Raw genomic sequence first — 12,045 nt, forward strand, 5'->3', positions numbered from 1 at the left:
TCCAGGTAAGGTTGGGCACTGGTTTGTAGGGTGGTCTTCCTCACAAACAAAACATACCTCTACTGAGTGCAATGGACACTCATTCTTAGGATGCTTCCTTGTACATCTGGGACAAAATATGGCCAAATCCCTCTCAGCTTCCTCTTTCTTTTGTTGGATTCGGAAACTATCCAGTTGCATGGAAATGATCTGTCTCACCTCGCTTTTAAGGTCTTCCATCTGATTTGTAAACTCATGTTTGGAGAAGGTTGCACTAGCTGAAAGTGGATTCCCCCTACCTCTTTTCTGGGCTGCCCTAGAATGGTTTCTAAACACAGTCTTTATGTCCTCATAAGGTAGTTGGTAGATGTCTCCTCCAGCTAGCAAATGGAGGGTATCTAGAAGGTCTTCAGGGACTCCTCGGAGCAGAACCAGCTTCAGAGATTCGGGGTCAAGTGTGCACCTGGCCCTTTTATAACTGAGTTGGAACCTTTCTTCATAGTCTTCCAGAGACTCATCACTTCCCATGGTCATTCGAAAGATTTCTCCCTTCGTTTCCTTTGACCTACAGTAGTCCCGGTATTTGTTGTTAAAGGCTTGCTGCATTTGAGCCCAAGTTGTGATATTGTTTCCAAGTAACCCCATGAACCAGCGTAGTGTTGCATCCTTGAGGGTCGAAGGAAAGAGTTTCAACTTTTGCTCATCTTCTGCATAGTCATAAGTTCGACAAAGGACAGCAAACTCAAACAAGAAGGTATTAGGGTCTTCAGTGGTCAATCCATGGAAGTGAGGTAAGGTTGAGGGACTTATGTTTTTCATTTTTGTGTCCCCATTTGTCTCTCGAATGGGAAAGGCACCTTCTATTCTTTGCTCATTCCCTATATCGTTCTTGTGTTCAGCCATGGTCTCAAGAGGAACGTTTTCTTGCTCTTCTTCTGTTATAGGGTCTTCGTATATTTCTGGAGGTTCACTTATAGGTTCTTCTGGATCACCGCCACCGAAGAAGAGAGAAAGGTGACTCAGTGATGTGGTGGGGGTGTTGGGTAAGAATTTTCCTGTATGGTCTCTGTTCCTACGAGGCATGAAAATGAAATATTTTTGGTTGATTTTTGCTTTTTCTACTTGTACTTGCAAAACTGAAATGGATTGAACTGCAACTAACTAAATCTATCTTGTTGAAATGAAATTGCAGAAAGGAAATGCTAAGCTACGCTTGCATAATTGAAATGCTAATTTACGCTTGCGGAATTGAAATTGCAAAATGGAAATGCTAATCTATGCTTGTAGAATTGAAATGCTAGTCTAGGAAAGCAGGAAATGTCTAATCTACTTTTGCGGAAATGAAATTGTAGAATGGAAATGAAACAACTACTCTACGCTTGCTGAAATAAACTACTGAGCAGAAGGTTGTAGTAGAAAATAGAAGAAAAGCAGCAATCACAAATACTTTGACGCTTCCCTGGCAACGACGCCAAAAAGATGGTGGGCTCCAGTATTGCAGCAATAATGCTGCAACTCCTGGGACTCCCTTCTTTACTTTTATCAACCCGGTAGTTCGTAACAAACTTGGAAGCGACGGTGCTATATGCACAAGTACTAGCTCTTGTCGCAGGCTGTCACTTGATCAGCTGGCACAAGTCCGCTAGGAGCTTAAGCCAACTTCTATGAGCTCTTAGAAGAAGCTTTTAACTGTGATGGATGAAAGCTAACTCAAAGGAGGCTAGTCTACTTGCAGAAAGAAGTTGAAAGCTGGAAAAGAAATGCAAACCCTAGCAAACCCTAGTTTTATCGACTAACCCTACTGGTGCAAGAAAAGAGATGAAAGTTGCTGAAATGGATCCCATTGACTCTTGGAAAGGTAAAATGCATGTGTCTAAGCTACTTATGAAGTAAAATCTGAAAAAAATAAATAAAAAAAATCTTTTTGTATTTTTGAGTGATTTTGCAGAATTATTATGCATGTGCTTTAACTATTTTTGACTGTTGCAGAGGTTGATTGGCGAAAGGAAATGGAGCGGGCACTTGCAGGAGGTTGGGAAGGTGAAAAGAGAGCCTAAGGGTCCCTAGCACCCTTCCAGAGAGTTTCACAGCGAGCAGATCTCAAGAAACTGCCCACGTGATCTTCTACAGGAAGTCTGCAGGGGTTCTACAGGATGTTCTATAGGAAGAGCCGAGAGAGGATTTTTTGAGGGTTGATGGAGGAAAATAGGTGGGAAAGTGGAAATGGAGGTTGGATGAGGCTGTGAAGAGGTCTAGGACCTGGTAAATGAGGCTAAGGAGTGATTAGGGTGATTGGATTCGTCAAGGATGGAGGGAGCAATGTTGCACAAGAATGTAGAAATTAGGTCAAATTGGAGAAGTGTGGCAAATGAAGGGAAGGAATCTGGAAGTTGGGGTTGGAGCAGGTTGTATGATGAAGGAAGGATAGGCAGGGATGTATTACAGGTGATCTGCACACTATTTCTTAAAACTAATCAAACAAAGACTATGCAAACCGAAGATCTAGCTATCTTGACCTAATTTGACCTAGAAACCCAACAATCATGATGAACATAACTTTATTGGTAGAAAATCATTTAAGATAACTATGAAAACTAAGAAAGAACGGATCTACGCATGTAATCACAACTGGTATCAACTTCTGCAACTAAGAATCTAACGCTAGCAATTGCATGAAGAAGCAAGAACAACGTTTTTGTGGCAGCAAGGACACCTTGGTCTCAGCACATGGTCCCGAGGAGGGAGAGGTGAGATCAAGGGTTGCTTGATGGCCTTTTTCGAAGATATTTTCTGTTACCAACCTATCAAATCAACCTGAACATGAAAAGCTATTTCAATCATCAAAAATGACCTAAGTAACAAAGCAATATGTTAATCTAAGTAGCAGAAATTATTCTAGGAATGCAACAAAAACATATACAAGTACACAAAAGGAGGTACTGGCACTTGGGTTGGGCCCAACCCCAAGAGCTATAGCCTCCTAAGAAAAATCTCAGAGATGATGCAAAATGAAACTGATCTCCATTACTCAAAAAATAACCATGTCACAAAAATGTTTACAACAAAAGCTCCAAAATGGGCTGGAAGGCAGAGTAGCATTAAAGTGTGAAAATACAACTGTTCAAAAAGCTAACCTACGAAGGCTGGAATCCTTCCTATTTATGCACTACGAGGACCTCCAACAGCCCTCCTTAACTCAAGGGGCTTGGCTGCTCAAAACTGCAAGTCATTAGCCACTTCACAAAAGCTGCTCGCCTGCCCTTGGGGATCATCTTCGGTGGGCTGCTGAACTCCGAGTTGATGGTGGAGAACTCGAGGAAGGGGCCATTTAGTGCAGGAGACACCTTCCTTACAAATCCTCAGCCTTGTTCCCTCGTATTTGGCTGTCAACTAGCTCATAAATGCTTGACCTTGGTCCAAAAGATGTCCAAAAATCTGCAATAAGCACGTATTAGACTTCATGGTCAAGTGACTATTCTCATTCATCCAATTAACATAAATATACTCAAAAGCATGCATAAACTATGAAGAATGGTGGATTAATGGAGAAAAATAAGCAAAATGAGCCCAATAAGTTACCCATTTTTGTGGCTCATCAATTATCATATATGGTTTCATACTTTAACAAAACATTCACCAAGACTTCACAATGTTTTATTATTCAGTAAAAGATTTTCCAAGATCTTACAAGATTTTATAATTCAGTGAAAGATTCTCCATCACTGTACAAGATAATATAATATGGTGAGAGATTCGCCAAAAAAATTATATATACATATTATATTATTGATAAAATCGCCTCCCATTTTTCCTATGTATCATGGGGATTAGCCCATTTATTATACATATAAATTTAGGGTGGTTCTTAAAATTTTCCCTGCTTCTTTCAAACTCTTGATCTCGTACAACCCAATTCGCATAGGAAGTGTAGGCCATGGTGCCTTCTTCTTCCTGTGAAATTCAGTTGATAACCCTATTGAGATGTGGTATGAAACCTCCTACATGACCAACTTGTCCATGGAAAACCTCGGCAACACATGTGAAGCTTTCTCCGCATTGTACATCCTAATGAAGGTGCCATTGGGTGAGGCGTACCAATATACAATGTTCAACAATGCCTCCATTGTTGCCTGGGACATGTAGAGAGGATCTTGTTCAAATATCATCGTGTACAGAGGGGTGATGAAATGGTCAGATATTCTAGTCATTACTCCTCAGTAGCTACAATCGGAGAGCAACTTGCAATATACGTTAACATCATTCTATGAAGGTGTCCATACCCAACCCATGCCAGGAAACTGTTGATAGGCACAGATTGCATCGAGAAGGTAGGCAGACATGAAGAATCTTGCTTGTTGATCCTTGGGCGGACTCTGGGCATTGGATACATGCACTTTCAGCTAGAGAGCCAACATGTCAGACCAGTTGAAAGGTTTTCCTTCACTTGCCAACTGATCCAACATAATAACCCAACTCTACGGGAAGGTCTCCGTACTCCCTTGGACATACAAATGGCATGCGAATATGACCAAGAATTGGTAAGCCTTTCTGACTGTATTTCTCTTATATATCTGGTTGGGTGTCATCCTAAACTTTTCTGTCTCCCTTACCCAATGCTTCAAGATGTCTCATGTATTCGTGCTGTTGTTGGGAGTGTAGAACGGTGCATCCATCTTGCTTGCTAACAGTCGTAAATGGTACATATGCTGATAATATGTCGTCCTAAAATAATCAAGCACTACTCCACTGACACTGCTCAATATTATCGTCTCTGGATCAGCATGTGAGACAATCCAATGGATCACATCTACGCATGGGAATACGTGAAACCTACATGCAACCTTGTATAATCCCAACTTATGGATGTTTACGTAGACTTGTCGGTCCTAAAGATTCTCCTCAAAGTTGCATGAGAAAATAGTGGTGATGTCTTTCCATGTGATCTTGATGTCTTTCTCAATGAACAGGTGTGTGTCTATGTACACAGGAAAGATCATAGACCCCTGCTCAACCAGATCCCCAGTACTTCTTTCAACTGTGTCTTTTGATCCATCTCTCTTGGAGGCCATGATACTTGTACTTCTAAGAAGCTTCTCAAAAACCTGTGGTACCTAGAGACAGAGAAGAAACTCACGACAAGACAATGGCAGCTGAAAAACATCAAGCAACTCGAGAATCAATCAGGGAAAAAATTGGTGACTGGTGGGAAATATTGCGCAACATCGACTCCGGGAGGCCGGGAGACTGTCAGTTGGAACTGTGCATTACGTAGCCTCAGCTGCTAGTGAGGATCACTGCTTACTGGAACTGTGTAATGCGCAGTCTAGTGAGGTTGACTATTGGTTGAAACTGTGCAATGCAAAAAACAGTCAAGCTAGGCTGCTGGCTAGAACTGCGCATTACGGAGTTCCAATGGATAGGATTGGGCATTGCCTCCCAGGATTATGCAGAGCACAACTGGGAGCCAGTGTGCGCAGCCTCTGCTCAATTCCTGGAGGCAAGGCAGAGCCTTGAATGTAAGGAATGTGAAGAGCATGCTAGGAGAAACAATATTTGGGTCGAGACAACCCAGATCTGCCCAATGGAAACCTGAAAATGTGAAGGACTAAGTGTGTATGAAAAGATGGTGCAAATATGAGTGAATAGATATGCATGTAATTCAATCAAGTCTGGAAATCAGTCAAACAGAAAAACCAAGAAGCTCATGAAGATAGTCGCCGCAACGACGACCTTTAGTGCAGAAACAATGTTATTCATCTAACACTAAGGAAAGGTAATGCAAAACTTGAAACAACACTTCTACAAGCTAAAACACATTGAAATGCCAGCATTCATTCAATAAAACAAAGGAAACAAAACTCATACAAGCCGAAAACTAAAAAGCAATAGAAAAAGCGGCAACAAGCATGAAAAGAAAAACTTACCTGAAAAAGTTGTGTCAACTGTGCCGAAGGTTCCTAGATATCTCGAGAAAGCTAGAGCTCCAATATCTAATGTGAAGAATGAACTCTAAGGCACCGTTTAAATATATTTGGCAAAATTAGGGTTTTTGAAGTGCATGCCAAAAATCTAGGAAAAAGCGACACTTGGCGGGGAGTTTCTAAAAATGACGTTGCATGTAACTCATGATGCTAAAAATAGATCCCTGAAATCTAGGGATGCTTTTTCGCTTTTTTCCTTTTTCAAATAATGTTGCCCGACATGCAAGGAAGGATTACAGAGTTCTGGAGGGGACCAGACAACCTACTTGCGGATGTGACATACAACCACTGAGGGAAAACTTCTGCATTGTTTCTGGGTTGAGTGCCCTTGGCTAGCTGGCCAGCTCCGCGCAATTTCTGGGTGCAGGGCAACTGTTGGGCTACTATGTGCAATTTCTAAGGGGAAGATAGATTTCCCTCCAGGATTGCACAGTTTTTCCTCATAGCCCGTCAATTGTATGTGAACCAAGTGCTAGGTTAGCTTATGGTTGACCGATGGGACAAGTGAGTGAACACAAGTTGTTAAACGACGGATAAAATCAAATAAACACAAGTACTTTATTAGTGCATGATAGCTACTATGATTTCGAGGAGGGAGGCTCCAAAACAAAGTGAAGGAAAAATTTTAGAGGGTGGTTGTAGCCGCTACAACATTGGCGACACACTGGTAGAACTCCAACTCTCTATATGGACCTTGTTCATGAAAAGTGAGTCTAACTCCTCCGGAAGTATTGTTCGATTCTTGGATCGTAATGGATTCAACACTAAGCCTGAGTTAAATATATAGTCCCAAGCATTCTCTTGATCATTCAGCACACATACCAAGACAAGTCAAGTCGGTTGTTTCGATTGGGGATGAGGGTTATATTGGTGCACAAGTAATATAGATGTCAGAGTCTAGTCTCATCTCTAGTGTTGCTCTGCTGCTAGCAGGCATTAAAGTGCCCCGACGGAGTCACGCAAGGAAAAAAGCATCGGTCTGCTGCAAGTGAGCCTGGTCAGTACCCCGGTGGAGTTACTTGCATCACCTCTCTATGCAAGAATCCTTTCTCTTCTTTCGCCTTTTTTTTTTCATTTTTCGGAGAACTGTGCATAGGAATTTATTTATTTTGGACGTGGAAGAGGGATGCTGACTTATTGAGAGCCGAAGAGGTTGTCCCTTCAGAGAAGTATTTTATATATGCCTCTGAAAATACTTATTAAGGTTTCCCCCTCACCTTACTCTACTTGACTGAGCTAACAAGGGTTAACCCAAAAGAACCAATTAGAGTAGGTGGTACTAGTTAAAAGTGTAAGCGTTGTGTTTTCACCAAGACTCACTCTAAACAGAACACATTTTCCATCAGGGTATCATCGACTCAAGACAACAAGATATTCATAAAGAGAAAGGACGACATATAACCAAGTGTTGGTAGCTGTACAAGTCCTCTTGTACTTTACCTTGCTTGTATCTAAAGCCATACACGGTTTCATGGGAACTAAACCTATGGGTGCAAAGCAAGCAAACAAACAAGAAAGCAAACTACAAAATAAAATTAAATCAAAGCAAGAAAACAAGAAACATAAACAAGGTAAACAAAGCAAGCATTAAAACAAAGAAAAACAAGAAATAAAACATTACTCCTACTCCTAAACTAAACAAAACAATGCATGGGCCTCTTCACGTAAAGTGATATTTGCAATGCGGCCATCGGCGCATTGGCTGACCCATGTTGGTCAAAGCATGGTTTATGAGAAAGATAAATGTGTAAACCAACAAACAAGAAAGATATAACAAAGAATACTAACACGCTTCGAGTCTAAAAATATCCATAAAAAAAAAAATAATAAAAGCGCAAGATAAGAATTATGTGAACGTATCATGGTTATGCATCACACTGTGCGCAGAGGATAAACATGCACACTCTTTTGACCATGACAAATGAGCAAACATGAGAAAGAAAGATAACTTAAGTTTAGCAAGAGTGCTTGTTGTGTATGATTCCTCGAATGCATGAGCGATAAGATCATGTTATTCAGGTGGAAGATGACAATTCTGTGAACTTGGTTGATCTTCAATGTAAACAGGAGAGTGATGAGGAACCTGTTTAAATCAGTGTACGGTCCTGTCCACACACAGTATTATGCTTGTCCTAACATTATTATTTATTTGATTTTATGATATTATTTAAATAGAAGTGTAATATAAAAATTTTACAAATTAGTTTGGAAAATAATGGAATTTTTTTTTAAATTATGATAAAATTTAACATCAAATTTTAAAAATTTCAGCTATAATTATCAAATTTCAGTATTATTTTATTTTGAGTATAGCAGAGATTTTTGATAATACTAAATATACTATTCAAATATACTAAATTGATTTCCTCCATTAAAAAAAACTATTTAAATATATATTCTTTTAATTATATATTTTTGCGTTGGAAAATGACATTGACCACATGACTAGAAATAAAAAAAGTAATTACACAATAATGCGATTTGGAGAGAGGTCCATGGCGGTTCTACAGATGACTCAGTAACGAATAATAACTCAAGTGAGTTTCAACCCATTGCTCCATCACTCGTCAGATCTAAAGTTACGTCCCTGTGCACACACCATTATTGCCTGAACAAACATTATTATTTATTTGATTTGTTATGATATTATTGTGCTAATATTATTATATATTTGATTTGTTATGATATTATATATATATATATTTAAGTTGGAAAGGATCCATTGACTACACCACGATAAATAAAAAAGTATTAATAACGCATTAATGCGATTTGGAGTGAGGTCGAGGATGGGATTTGACTGGCAAGTTCTGTCACTGTCACCGGGTGATTTGCCCATCCAATATAGTTAAATGTTTTTTGCCAAGATGCTTCCTTGATACTGTAATGCTTCTTTGATCCTTGACTCGTTTTCATCAAAAAACATTTAACTATATTGGATGGTCAAATCACCCGATGACAGTGAGAACATGGCAGTCAAATCCCATGCTGGACCTGACTCCAAATCCCATTATTACACATTTTTTATTTCTATCCGTATAGTCCATATACCCTTTCCAAAAATATATCTAAACAAATCAAATAAATAACAATGTTAGGACCAGCAATAATGTTGTGTGCACAGGGACGTGCACGGATTTAAAGTGAGTTTAGATCTGACAACCGATGATTTAAAATACTGATTTAAAGTAGTAAGTTTAGATCTGACAACTGATGATTTAAAGTAAGTTTAAATCTGACAACTGATGCAGCAATAGGTTGAAACTAGCGAGCAGGATTGGAATTTCAAGACACATTCACTTGACATTCAAAACAGACATATCTATCAAATCTGATCGTTTTCACACATTTCTCTATCAGTTTTCACAAATTCAAAAAATCTGACAACTGCTGATTTAAAATACTGATTTAAAGTAAGTTTAGATCTGACAACTGATGATTTATAATACTGATTTAAAGTAAGTTTAAATCTGACAACTGGTGCAGCAATAGGTTGAAAGCAGCGAGCAGGATTGAAATACAACTGGTGCAGCAATAGGTTGAAAGCAGCGAGCAGGATTGGAATTTCAAGACACATTCACTTGACATTCAAAACAGACACATCTATCAAATCTGATCGTTTTCACACATTTCTCTATCAGTTTTCACAAATTCAAAAACTCAGACAACTGATGATTTAAAATATTGAATTAAAGTAAATTTAGATCTGACAACTGATGATTTAAAATACCGATTTAAAGTAAGTTTAAATCTGACAACTGATGCAGCAATAGGTTGAAACTAGCGAGCAGGATTGGAATTTCAAGACACATTCACTTGACATTCAAAACAGACACATTTCTCTATCAGTTTTCACAAATTCAAAAATTTCTTTGACGGTTTTGCAAAAGATTTGCCTATGTTTGACGAGTAAGGCAATTTGCCAATCAAATACCATCACTGCTCCCGAGAATTATTATTGGTTACTGGTCCATCTGTAAAACCTCCGTGGACCTCACTCGAGATCGCATTATTGAGTAATTGTTTTTTATTTCATTTTTCGTGGGCCATCTGTGAAACCTCCGTGGATCTCACTCGATATCGCATTATTCAGTAGTTGTCTTTTTATTTTTGGTGGTGCAGTGAATGGAATTGTCCCAGAAAGTTACGGAAATTCCGATTATATTTAGAGAAAATTTGGCAAAGATTTTTGTAAATTCAAGTTATAGTTGTTAAACTTCAAAATTTTAGGTGGCTTAAACGTTTTTGATGGCGCTGAATCCATTTCCACCATCAAAAACACGATTGAAACACTGCTTCTACAAGATTTTTTGAATATTTTTGCCCAGATTCCGGCCACTTTTGGCCGTCCCAACGATTCCTCAGCCTCTCCGAATGTATTATTTTTTGACTCCAGAATATATATATTTTAATTTAAATAATTTCCTAACAAATCAAATAAATAACCAATGGTATGTAGTAGCTAGTATGGGTTATTTAATTAAAATTTTTGTAAAAAAATAAAAACGAAACTGAAAATGTTGGTTTTTTCATGAGCTTTCTATTTTATTGGTTGTAATGAAGGTTTATAACTTTATTTCTTTGGTAGTGTTTGGTACAAGTTGATATGGATAAATTTAGTTTCAACTCAATGAGATGTCAATTCCAAGAAACATTTTTTGCGCAACCAATTGTCCCCTACAAAGTTCACGTTGTACATCATTGGTATAGAATTGAATGCAATTTCGTTTGTGACAGTGAAGGCATGGGAATATGGAACAAAACTTTTAAAGTTATCTATGTTTGTGGCAGTGAAGGGATGGGAATATGGAACAAAACTTTTAATGTTATCTCTCAAAAAGCATCCCGTTTTAAACATGACTTTCTTTTTTTTGCAGAGGAAAACGAAGTTGGGATGATCTATAATTTATGAATTAGTATTAAATTAATTTTTAAATTAAATTGTAGAGACAAGTTAATTTATATTTATCAATAATTCTTAATAACATTTGTTTTATTATCATTTTAACAACTAAATTATGACTAGCATAGTTGTATAAATTAAATCACTAGAATAAATCACTAATAACTATAGACGGATATCGAAACACTTCATCTCTAATCAAAATACTTAGTTCCTAAAACATTTTGCATAGTGAATATATATATATATATATATATATATATATATAAATAAAATATATCATTAGCCATTTTCAAATATTTTCTAAATATTATACTTTTGTCTATGATTTGTGATTTAGTATTAAAATGGATGAATTTGACATAGTGACTTTGAATAAAACCAGGAATAAATTGCTTTAACAAAATTCACACATTAACTTTTTGCATGGTAACTGAGACCAATCTTCTATATTTGGTTTGAGGAAAGAAGATAAAACAACTTTAACAAACCAATTGAAACAAATAAGAAATTGAAGGCTAATCTCCCAAAACTTCAAAGTGGGATCTTGGTAATACTTGGCTAGAGTTTCAAATCCTTTAACCTGCCGGAACAACATACATTAATCTTTAATCATAGACACATAAAAGGATGAAAAAAAATGAATTATCGAATTCAAGAAGATCAATTTCTTGAATTCAATTTCTTGTTATAAAATCAATTTCTTGAATTCTTGATATACTTGGAGGCAGAAATTATAAAAACTATGTGTAAATAAAACAAATTCAACAAAGTTAGGAAAAAAATGCTCACTAGATCCTAAAAATTAGTAACTATACATCAATAAAACTTTCTTAATAAAATTAGGAAAGAAATGTTCACGATTCTAAAAACTAATAACTAATTATCATAATAGTTATTAATTATAAAATCTATGTGTAAACAAGAAAAAAAAAATTATAATTAATGTAGTTGGAATTGAAAATAGAGGGAAAAAAATAGAAAATGACAAAAATTAGTGTAAGTCAAAATTAAAAAGTAATAAACTTAAAAAAAAAATAGATATTAGAAAGTTATTGTTTGCTTATTTTTCCTCTTTAAAATTTGTCATCTTAAATTGAAAATGTGGAGAAAAAACTATAATTCATGAAAACGCAAATAATAGAAAAAAAAAATAAAAAAAATCTAAAGGTTAAATAAAAA

Source organism: Pinus tabuliformis, chromosome 1_2 (assembly GCF_031772625.1).
Source record: "Pinus tabuliformis cultivar Carrire ecotype Pingquan chromosome 1_2, CPIR1, whole genome shotgun sequence".
Lineage (NCBI taxonomy): Eukaryota > Viridiplantae > Streptophyta > Pinopsida > Pinales > Pinaceae > Pinus > Pinus tabuliformis.